This window comes from Panthera onca, chromosome A1 (genome assembly GCF_046562875.1).
Source record: "Panthera onca isolate mPanOnc1 chromosome A1, mPanOnc1 haplotype 2, whole genome shotgun sequence".
Taxonomy (NCBI): Eukaryota; Metazoa; Chordata; class Mammalia; order Carnivora; family Felidae; genus Panthera; species Panthera onca.
The window spans coordinates 187,985,456-187,995,459 of record NC_138339.1 but is presented as its reverse complement, the minus strand read 5'-3'; positions in this window follow the sequence as shown (position 1 = coordinate 187,995,459).

Here is a 10,004-nt window from a genome sequence, read left to right as displayed (position 1 = left end):
GATGTATTTCAAAATTAATTCTAGAGGTTTAATATTACATACGAAGAGTGTACATGAAACACTAATTATTACTAATATGTTCTAAGCATTTAAAAATAGGTTTGCTTATGATACTCTGTGAAGTGCTTCTGGAGAATATATAAAAAAATCAGGGACTCTGGAGGCAAAGTCATATTCATTAAATATAAAAAAACAGGAAATATAACTTTTAACAAATATTTCCAACATTAAAGAAATATAAGCCCCAGGAGTTTTTATGGTTTTACTTGCAAATGTTATTCATTTTTTATTTTAAATTAGAATTTCCTTTTATAAAATCCTTTGCAACAGGGGAAAAGGTTAATCTATACTCTAGGAAAGAAATATAAAATTATTGTTTATTACTAGTTTCACTGATATTATAATAATTGTAAATATAAACAGTGAATTGGCACTATTTTTTGCATAGAGTCTTAGCATTTATTCACACATTTCCAATTCCTTTAGATTACTGACCTGACTTCTCATAACAACTCAATCAAATTACCTATGTAATTGCCATAATTTCAATAAATTTGCCTTTAATCTCTTTAGCAACCCAAAGAAAAAAGGGCATATACAGTTGACATTGAACAACATGGGTTTGAACTGTGTGGGTCCACTTATGCCACACTTTTTTCAATAAATACAATACAGTACTGTAAGCACATTCCTTTGCTTTATGATTTTTAACATTTTCTTTTCTATAGCTTACTTTATTGTAAGAATACTATATATAATACATATAGCATACAAAGTATGTGTTAATTGATTATAAGCCTCCAGTCAACAATAGGTTATTAGTAATTACGTTTTGGGGGAGATGAAAATTACACACAGATTTTCGGTGGCACGAGGGTCAGTGACCCTAACCCCTGCATTGTTCAATGGTCAACTGTAGTTCATTTTACAACGCACAAAGTTATTGTAAAACTAAGGCATACTAAATTAATAAACTCAGAAATTATAGAAAAATATTTAAACATATGGAAAACATCACCCATAATCCTACTGTATAACAGATTTAAAATATTGGCACATTTCCTTCCGGTCTTTTAAAAGACTTAACAGAGGGGTGCCTGGGTGGCTCAGTCAGTTAAACATCCAATTTCAGCTCAGGTTATGATTTCATGGTTGATGGGTTTGAGCCCCGTGTTGGGCTCTGTGCTGACAGTTCAGAGCCTGGAGCTTGCTTCAGATTCTCTGTCTCCCTCTCTCTCTGCCCCTTCCCTGCTCTCTCTTTCTCTCTTTCTCTCTCTCAAAAAGAAATAAACATTAAAAAAAAATTTTTAAATCAATAATTTAATAGTGACTTTTTTCTTCCTTCCTCTAGTTTTTTTATTCCTTCAGTATTTATTGGCAGTTAAACTATCGTATAGAATAGTAAGAGACATAGAGGTCTAGAACATGGTATAAAGAAACCATACAATGTGTTTCATTGGATTTTCCTCTCTCCCCTCCTCATACTTGTTGATGTTCTTAAGGGTTCTGTGTTCAACAAATATCTGTTAAGAGTAATGTAGGTGCTAGACTCTATGCTGATCTCTAGATCTAGAATGATAAAACAATGTCCCTGAATTCAAGAATCTTGAAGAACTATCAAAAATCAAATGCTATGGCAGGTGCTTGGTCAGAATACGGTAGAGTATAGATATAGAGGAGGTAGTGGTCAGATATTTTGATTCCAGATCATCTTCTGGTCTCAAATGATCTGAGCGATCTCATTTCTTTTCCTAACTTCAAAGCTGTTCTGTCAACATTTACTTCTCACTTGAGCCAACATTAATGTCCCCAAGTGGCGAACAAATTACAGACAATAATCTTGGTTAAAATATGCTGAGCCTAGAATTTTAGACTAGTTTTTTCCTTTTATCTTTCTCACATGACACGGTTTTACTGCAGTGCTATTTTTCTCTCCCTAATATTTATGAGACAAAGTCAATGAACAGAGGGCGATTAGAGTTATTGGGTAACAATTGTGTTCACATAAAACGTATGCAAGAAAAAAATTGGAGAGTTATGTCTGAAGGCATTATGATTATAGAATATAACTCCTAGCTCCCCCATGCTTAAGGCCATAGGATTTCAATGAACTCAAGCCCCAAACTCAGATGGTGGAAAAATGTAGATACTTCTTATTGATGAAATGTACTTCTTAGGAGTTATACACAACTCTTCCCTTGACAGAATGTTTGTCACACGGTACATCATTCTTTTTCTTTCTGCCATTTTTATGAGAAGCAGGATCACAATTTTCAGGGCACGTACAACGTCTTATTCACCACGTGCTCCTTGTACATCCTTTACCCAATACTCAGTGTTTGTTGACTGGAGTCCAATCCACCTACATTATATCTGAATTCATTTAATGTGATCCAAGCCGAATTTTGGCAATGTAAGTGTAAGCATGTAACTGAAACCATTTCATTGTGAATCATTGCAATATGACTTTTTCAATCACTTGAAGACAGAGGCTGTGTGTCCTCCTCATCTCTGCATTCCTACTGACTAAAATATAAAATATTGTCTAGCATCGTGGGCACTTAATGCTCGTGAACTGAATTAAACAGAACTGCCTTTCCTTTGCTAGCTTGTAAAAAAAAATAATTATCCATGTAGGCTTTTACTTCATGTAAACCATCTCTAACTCTCCACTGTTGAAGCTCCCATTGTTAGAAGAAGGCAAACCAAGTCACTATGAAATCATATCCTCAGTTTCCCATTTAAACTATCGTGTGACTTCTTCATATGCCTTTTTCTTACCATCAGCATAAGTCTTGTTTGCTATCATTCTTTATATTGGAGTTTGAAATCATTTATTTGAAAGGGGAATGAAATATTTACCTTGATAAGATTATTTCTGGACATGGAGGAGTCCCTCACAGAAGAGGGAGCTAACCCCCCAAACGCAAACATAAACATCTCTCAGACTGAACTTAGCCGAAAGCCTCATTGATGAGCTTTAAGGGAATTTTAAAACTTGGCATAGTGAAATCACACCCCTGAGTTTTACAGGAATGATTGCTGCACTATAATATGTATTGTACTTAGATACTTAGATTAAAGATCTATTTTTATTTTTATTTTGTTATCAATTATGTATCCAGAAGAGAAATTCTATTACTAATGGAAGCATTGAAATAGATACCTAGAGGAGTGAATGGATCACTTTATTTCTTGTCAGTTTCTATATTAGGCTTCCCAAAGCCCATTTGAGTATTTATCTACTATTGTTATTGTTGTGGAGTAGTGTACCTGGGGGAAATCTGTAAGGGGAATGAATAGGCTTGAATTTTATATCAGATTCTGCCCTTTTTTGCTGTATATTTTTAGACAAGTAGCTTTATACCTGTAACTAGTCAGTTCCACAATAGGGAAAGACCTCACTTTGATTTTTATATCATTAAGTTTTAAAGCAAAAACTATCAGGTTCTTTTAAATATGGCTAAAATTTAATCTTTGTGTAGACTACTGGCTGGAAATATCACCTTCTTTTGTAGACAAGAAAATTGACGTTCCGGTTTGCTCAGTTTATTTTGATAGGAATTGCATTAAATGTATAGATCGCTTTGAGTAGGTATCGACATTTTAACAATATTTGTTCTTCCAATCCATGAGCATGGAATGTTTTTCCATTTCTTTGTGTCTTTTCCCATTTCTTTCATAAGCTTTTTGGTCAAAGTTTTAAAGCTATATAACGACAGACCTGGCACTAACAATCGGCTGTGGAACATTTGTAGTCAAGGTGCTTTTCTGTCACTTTGTAATTGAGCAACTTGAGATGTATGAACAGAAGTAATATCTAACTTGTGGGAGTCAAGAGCTAATTTCTAAAGTAACATTTCAACTCTTGCAAAAGCAAATCAATGGAGGGAAGAGAATTTGCCGGTTCTCAAAGTGCGGTCTCTGGACCAACAGCATCACCATCACCTGGCAACTGGTAAGAAATGACAATTATCTTGCCCCAGCCCAGATGCACTGAATCAGAAACTCTGGGGAGAGTATCCCAGCAAACTGAGATTTAGTAAACCCTCCAAGTAATTCTCATGCATGCCCCTGTTTGAGAAGCACTGTTAGATTTAGGAAGGCATCTTAGACCCTGGGAAAGTGGGAAAGTCCTTTATAATTTCTTGTTCCCAAGCCTGTGGCAACCAGGGTAGAAGTTGGGAATGATGGAAATTACCTCCCGCCAGCTCAGACCTAAGCCAAAAGCAAGCTGGGACCTCAGGGCGCCAACAGCCACGTAGGTGCTCTGGGATCAGCACAGATCAGCCAGTCTTTGTGAGAAATCTGGGGCCAGTGGAGCTGTTCTGGTTGCACACCTGGCCCTCCCAGCTTGGCTATGGAAGCAATACTACAGTCACAGAGTGTCAGGTTTGGGTTGGGAGCTATCTGGAATCATATCTTTCTCATCTGTGTATCCTAAGGCCTAGAAAAAGGTCTGCTTTGACTAAGGTTTCCAGTAAATGTGGTGGTAAATGCATTCAGCTCATTCTAGTCTGAGCTCAGCAATGTGACCTTAAGAAATTTTGCCATACATGTTTGAGCTGTGATTACCCAAATTGTAAAGTGGGTACAATGATGATATGTGTTCTCAGAGTACTTTCGAGTTTTAAAGTAGAAAATGTTGGGGTACCTGGGTGATTTGGTTGAGTATCTGACTCCTAATTTTGGCTCAAGTCATGATCCCAGGGTTGTGGGATCAAGCCTCACGTCAGGCTCCACACTGAGTTTGGAGACTGCCTGGGATTCTCGCTCTCCTCCTCAGGCCCTCTCCCACACTCGCACGTTCCTTCTTTTCTAAAACAAAAAACATAGAAATAAAAAAAAGACAATGTCTTTGAGGCCACTTTCTGAGTTATAAAGAACTTTACAAATGTAAGATATGAATGAGGAGATACCATGAGTATATCTCAAATAGGGCCATATGGTAACATTTTTGTGGTTTTTGAAGCAGTGCCATTTGTTCATTAACATTCTTCTGTTTAATAAAGTAGTATTCTTAATTATGGCAATATTTAGAAATGTTTCCATGGGACTCAATAAAGCTATTTTCATTTTGATTTAAAAGAAAAATGCAGCTTAATATTTTTTATATCTTAAATTGACATCATGCAGAAAGGCTCGTTCAGCATATTTTTGGAACATTTGAATTGAGAATGAAGGACTCTTTTTTTAAGATTAATGTATTTACGTATTTGTTTATTTTTATTCAAAAGACAGTGAGAGAGCAAGCGAGTATAAGCAGGGGAGAGGGGCAGAAGGAGAGAGAGAGAGAAAGAGAGAATCTTAAGTAGGCCCCACACTCAGTGTAGAGCCTGATGTGGGGCCTGAGCCCATGACCCTGGGAACACCACCTGAGCTTAAATCAAGAGTCAGACGCCCAACCAAAAGAGCCACCCAGGCACCAGAGAATGAAGGATTCTTTCAGCTGCTGTGTGGGAGTATTTAAGACAGAGTGGTTGACATTTTGCTCATTGCTACCATAGATAGCTGACAGGTAAAAGGGGCAAATCTTCAGGAGTACTTGAATCCAGAGGAAAGGAGTGGCCAGGGAAAGATATCCAAGGAAGCCAGACATCAAGAAAACACCTGAAGGGAGGATTCTATGTTGGTATTCATAACAGAGATGGGCAACCCTTGAGTGTGCTATGAATATAATCAAGTACATTGCCAAAAAATAGAGTAATCTGAATGACAGCCTTCTTCCTCCTTACTTATTAGAAACCAAGAAGATATCTCAAGTAGGAAAAAAGGAAAGAAAAACCAGTAAAGAAGCCAGAAAGTCCAAGAGTCTGAAGGGCAAGTTAAAATCAGTAACTAGGTGACAAATATGGGAAAGAAAAAGGTTGATTGGTAATTAAACTTCTTAAAGAAACAGTTTTATTGTTAAATATGTTTGGGCAATACTGGCTTAAACAAATCTACAGGACTGCTTCTCGTGGGATTACTCACAGTCTTTATAAACATGATGCATTTCGTGGCTCTTTCAGATAGAGCTCTAGAATGTAGGGCTTTTTAGACTTACTTGACCATGAACCTTCCCTTTTTACTGGAGCACTTTGGCAGGCTAGTGTCACATAGAACACTGTGTACATGCTACACAACACCAGTGAACACCAGAGCTTTTGTCTGGTGAGGGTGGTTCTAAAGTTTCTGAGGTTGACTTCCAAGTTCTTTCTCAGCTCTAAAATTCTGCAGATACAAATAAGCTCCCCTCATCTCTCAGTCCAGAAAACTTGCAAATGATCAGTGGAATACTTGGAAATACATGCTTACAAAAATGTAGAAATCCATGGCATACTTTTTCCCATTTTTTTCTCAAGGCATTAAAATAACTCTAAAGAAGAGAATGTTAAAACTGTAGCATTTGCTTGCAATGGACTTTAATATTAAAAGGAGGATATACATATAAATACAGGCCATGAATGCAAATCACCTGTAGGAAAAAAGACCACAATCCTTATGATGTCTAAGGAACCTCAGGGTTTCCTTCCAACCTTCTTTCCAGCTTTACCTTCTCCCATTTCCATGTACACAGAGCAGACCTCACCAACATGCCTTTGTCTTTCAACCAAATGACTCTGCTTGGAGCACACTTCTCTGCCTTCTCATTGCCACTGCACTCAAAGTACTTTTCAAAATCCAGCTCTCAGGTCACTTCTCTGGAAAACCTGCACCCAACCTTCCCAATGTTGGAATCGGCTCACTTCGTCCCTATTCCACTGTGGTACCACAGACATATCTCCATTAAAGCACTTACCTTTCATTGTGAGCATTTATTAATGCACCTCTCTTTCAACCCCATATTAGAGGGTTGCACATCACTGTATCTTTGGTATATGGGAAATAGTAGATATGGATGAATAAATAAAATAGGGTTACCCCTTATGGAAATTTTGAGAGAGGATTTTTAAAATCCTAGATGCTTAGCCTCATAAGAATAAAACTTACAGATTCTGGATTGAATCTTAAGCATGTGCAAAAAAACAAATAAAAAATATTTATATTTAGTATTATACTATACTCATTAATATATATATTTGTGTGTATATACATATACATTTATATATACACATATATATGCATATATATGTGTATGTGTGTATATATTATATATATATATATATATACACTGAGGTGACTAGTTGACTTAGTTTCTTCACCTATAAAATGGGATGATTATGAGTTTATACCCTTTTCATGGAAATATTAAGATTAATGAGTTGAAGTCTATAAAATGCATTGATATTCTCAACTAAAAGCACTTGGATAATTATAATGCATATTATTATTAACAATAGTTATTGTTATTATTATTATAAATTATGACACACCCGTAATAGTAGGCAAGAGTGATTTATGGAGCTATAATAATCCTTACAAGGTATCCTGAGGAGTCATAAAAGCCACAAGAGTAAAGCTTCAGTGGTTGTGATCATATGCACCTAAGATAGAATTATTACCTCATAATTCAAAATCCCTATGCCTTTTATTCTCTCTAGTTATAAACCACCCAGGGGATCAAGTTGGCTCTTCAAGCCCTAGCCCATCCAATTTAATTGGCAGACTCTAAGTCTGTGTGACTGACTGTATTATTGCTTCCTATAATCATAGAGTCTTGGAATATTCAAGTTGAGAAGGACCTCTAGAGATTCTCGAATCCCATGGTTTTCAAGTCTGGCTGCACATTAGAATCACCAGGGCAGCTTTAAAAATTACCAATGCCTAAGGTGCCATTAGCCAGCCTAAAAAAGGGACTCAATAGTTGGGACACAGCCATGAGCATTTTTTAAAGGCTACCCTCAACTCTAATGTGAGAATCCCTGATTTAGTCCAGCCCCCTGTGTAACGGATGACACACAGATCTAGCGAGATGATGAGAGTGGACCAGATTCAGATGGCTTGTTGTCAGAACCAGGTTTGGAGCTAATTCTCATGATACCCATGGCTCTCTCATTATACTAGAGATGGCAATGAGTGTTCAGCTCATGTGCCAACTCTGATTGATTAGTAGCAGCTTCCTAGAATGCTGTGAGGGGGAGCTTCCTGCAGCTGCATTTGGCTTGGCAGGGAGAATGTGCTGAGTGGTAGAAATGACTGTCGTGGAGGTGGGACCCAGTGACGGTGTCAAGGGCTTGTCATCCCTGTGCACTGTGCTGCGAATTTTCAACATCTCCATCCACTTATTGTAATCCCTTTCATTCTTAGAGCTTTTCCATTTAACGAAGTAGAAGACACAAGTACCTGTCTTTAGAGTATTGTGCTTAAATATCCAACTAAATAGTGACAAGAGAGGCCATCTAAAAGGGAGAAGCAGATATCCCAACTTTATTTTGGACTGGTATAATCATCCTGAGTACCCATGATGAATCTTCGGTCAGCATATATATATATATATATATATATATATATATATATATACATTTCTTTCAGTTTGTGGGCTTTGACTCATTGTTACGGTGGACTGAAATATTTCTAGTATTGATAGAAATAAATCTTGTCATAAAAACTTTGACTTAATCCCAGGATGTTGGAAGCTTTTTAATGACCTCCTAAACCATTCTCCATCTCCCCATGACGAAGAATATTAAAAAAAACCTTCCAGGGGCGCCTGGGTGGCGCAGTCGGTTAAGCGTCCGACTTCAGCCAGGTCACGATCTCGCGGTCCGTGAGTTCGAGCCCCCCGTCAGGCTCTGGGCTGACAGCTCGGAGCCTGGAGCCTCTTTCCGATTCTGTGTCTCCTTCTCTCTCTGCCCCTCCCCCGTTCATGCTCTGTCTCTCTCTGTCCCAAAAATAAATTAAAAAAAAAAAAAAAAAACCTTCCAGTCTCTTGTGGATTGATACTTCAGTAAAACGTGATACAAATGAAGAAAAATGAAATAAAAAAACCTAAAGATATCCAAATTTAAAACGGCAAGTCTTACTTTTTAAAACCTTTATAAACAACAGACAATTGTTTTCAATTGCTATGCGAGTTTCCAAATGCTTTCTCTCAGTTTTAGTTCTTATCCTATCACAGACAGGTTAGAAACAGTTCCTAGACCAGCGATGGTCTATAGATCACACTCTGAGTGGCACTTGTCTAGAGCTTGCTTTGTTTCTGCCACAGCCACGGACAGGGTGATTGTCTGACCATCCTGGTGCCCTAAGTGCTGGGGGGATTCCTGGCATCTAGAACACATAATTCCTATGTGTCAATTACTGAGGTTCTATGACACGTACAGTCTATCCAAAAATCATAGACTTTTAAGAACAAATTTAAATATACAGTTGAAAATAAAGTTCAGTGTATGCATAGTCATGTTCTTAAGATGGTTGACAATCATTATTTTACTCTTGTGCAGAGGAATACATACACATTTGGCATTTTGACTAGAGAAGACAACTCGTTTAAGAGTCAACCAACTGGCGTGTTGAACAACTGTGATCTATAGCCTGAAATTCTTTCAGGTGACTTTGAGAGGGTTGCTTGTCCTCTGGAAAGTGAGCTGGTCTATCCCAGGGGATAGCAAACTTTTCTATAAACTTCTATATAGTCTATGTGTCTCTTTATAGAAATGTGTGGTGCTTTTGGCTCACAAATCACAGAAAACCCCAGCTTGTCTTCTGCTGAAACTGGAAATCTGCCTCTTTTGATTCAATAGTGTTGCTATTAATTATCTATTGCTATGTAACAAATTATCCCAAAACTTAGCAGTTAAAGAACAATTCATTATCTCACAGGTCTATGGGCCAGAAATCCAGGTGCTATTAGCTGGGTGCCTCCGGTTTTAGTCTCTCGTGAGGTTCAGTCCAGCTGATAGCTGGAGCTGCTGTCCCATTTGAAGGTTTGACTGGTTGGGTGGGTCTACTTCTAAGCTCGCTCACGTGGTTTTAGGCAGGCTTTGGTCTCCCACCAAGTGGACGTTCCATGAGGCTGTCTCATGACATGGCATCTCCCCTACTGAGTGATCTGAGACAGTGACAGAAATTGAGCAAGACAG